Source organism: Centruroides sculpturatus, unplaced genomic scaffold (assembly GCF_000671375.1).
Source record: "Centruroides sculpturatus isolate CEXI.00-Female unplaced genomic scaffold, Cexi_2.0 scaffold18, whole genome shotgun sequence".
NCBI classification, from domain to species: Eukaryota; Metazoa; Arthropoda; class Arachnida; order Scorpiones; family Buthidae; genus Centruroides; species Centruroides sculpturatus.
In genome coordinates this window covers 1,631,542-1,633,634 of record NW_019384302.1, presented here as the reverse complement: position 1 = coordinate 1,633,634, position 2,093 = coordinate 1,631,542, and positions in this window count along the sequence as shown.

The following is a 2,093-nucleotide window of genomic DNA, read 5'->3' as shown; positions in this document are numbered from 1 at the left end:
TTATTTTTTTTAATCTTACTTGAAATTTGTAACAATTTATTATGTTTTATAAGAAACTATAAATATCAGATGCATAAGTTTTGAGACCTTCATGAATATTATTTTATTGAGCTATTTATTGAAAGATAAAATAATATGAAATATGATTGATTGTAATAACTAACCTCTTTTGATAAAGTAATTTTTTCTGTAGAATACCTTCTTACCTTAATTTATTAATGAAATATTTTACAAAATGAAGAATTTTCATTACAGTTTTTTTTTTTAAACTAGAATATGTTTAAAGCAGATATATTTTGTTTAGTTGTTCCGCCTATGACAGAATTTTTATAGTTGGAAGTGTCGTTTTAGAATGATTGAATGATAATTTAGATGGCTTGTATGGACTTAAAAAAGATGATAAGTTATTTTAGACAGATGAATAAAATAGAGATGAATTACAAATACTTTTTTTTATATTAAAACAAAACTTTAAGATTTGGAAAAATGGTAGATTGTGTGATATGAAATTAGATGTTAACAATTAAGTAAACTACCATTTTGGTTGATTGTAGTCTCAATTCTTGTTGTTTCAGGTTGTCAAGTACACAAAATATAACAAGAAATTTGTCTGAAGAGACATCTTCAAATCAGATTTCCTCTCATCAGTTAGATAAAACACTTTATCAACTTGATTCTGAAGTTCGAAGAACGGGCCGCATTGTTAGAAGAGATGTGGAAAGCATTTTTAATCAAATAAGCAAAATTGGTAAATATTTATTATATGATTAGTGTATAAAGTATGCATACATAATATAGTGTATAAATCCTTTATGAAGTAATTTTTGAATTTGACTAGGTATGAATGTTTAGAGTTTTACAATTGTTAATAATTGGTTGAATAATTATTGAATTAATTATTATCTGATAATTTTAAGTGAAATTAATATTTGTTATTTAGAACAATTATTTTCAATTTATTTCAACATATGGAGTTCTAAAAAGTGTAAAACTATGAAGAATCCCTATCTGAGTAATATCCGTCCCCCAAAATATAGGTACAAATTTCTGGTACCTTAAAGTAAAAATATGTTTTACTAGTAGATAAAAAAAAATTAAATAAGAAATAGAATGAAATGTCAGCAATTTTTCGTGTTTTGAAAAGCTTTTATAGCAAACCAGCATGCACATTAATGGCATGCAGCTTTGCTTAGGAGACATATAATAATTTATTAAATTACTTATTGGAATCTTAACATTTGTATTATAATATAACAGAAATTCACCACACTAGCATTTGAATTAGTATGAGAGTTTCTATAATTCTGCAAAAATTGTTTGTAATTCTGTTAAAGATTGAAATTGAAAATTTTAACTTTTATTGAAATGATTATATATATATTTTTGTATGGAATTAAAATATTTTCAAAAAAACTTTTTATAGAAAAATAATTACAGTGGGTGATCGGTTAACGAACATAATCCATTCCAAGACTTTGTTTGCTATCCGAATTGTTCGTTAACCGATTATCGATTTACCGTAGGTTTTAATGGGAATTTAATTAATTCGTTCTGGAGACCCCCAAAATAAAAAAATATATATACTTTCTTACTATGTTTATTTATATGTAATAATAAAAATACATATATACACGGTCTTGCATTTTTATTAGTCATATTCTTTCCGTTTGAAAGGGTTAAAGAATCTGTCTAATGTCGATCGCTTTTCTCTCTTCTTCACGATTTTTCGTAAGTAATTAATAGCATTGTAATTGTAGAGACCCCGAAGCCTCAACCTGGTTTGGATGCCATTCTAAGACCGTCGTTCTGACATCCTCCCACTTCTACAAAGAATCTCTAATAACAGATATCGGCATTAATCCTCTTTTTCGGAAGAAAACGTATCTCGTCGAGTTTCTTGGTGTTCTTCATTCGAGAGTTCTTGGCATTCTTCCGTTGTCAGATCCGTTTTAGGTTACATTACGAACTCTTCGATGACCTGTTTACCTGTTACGCCATATTGCCCAGCAACATTAGGCATCTTCTGCTCACTCTCTACCTTTGCTATTATACTCTCACCTTTCGAAAAGAAAAACAGACGCAAAACTTAATGA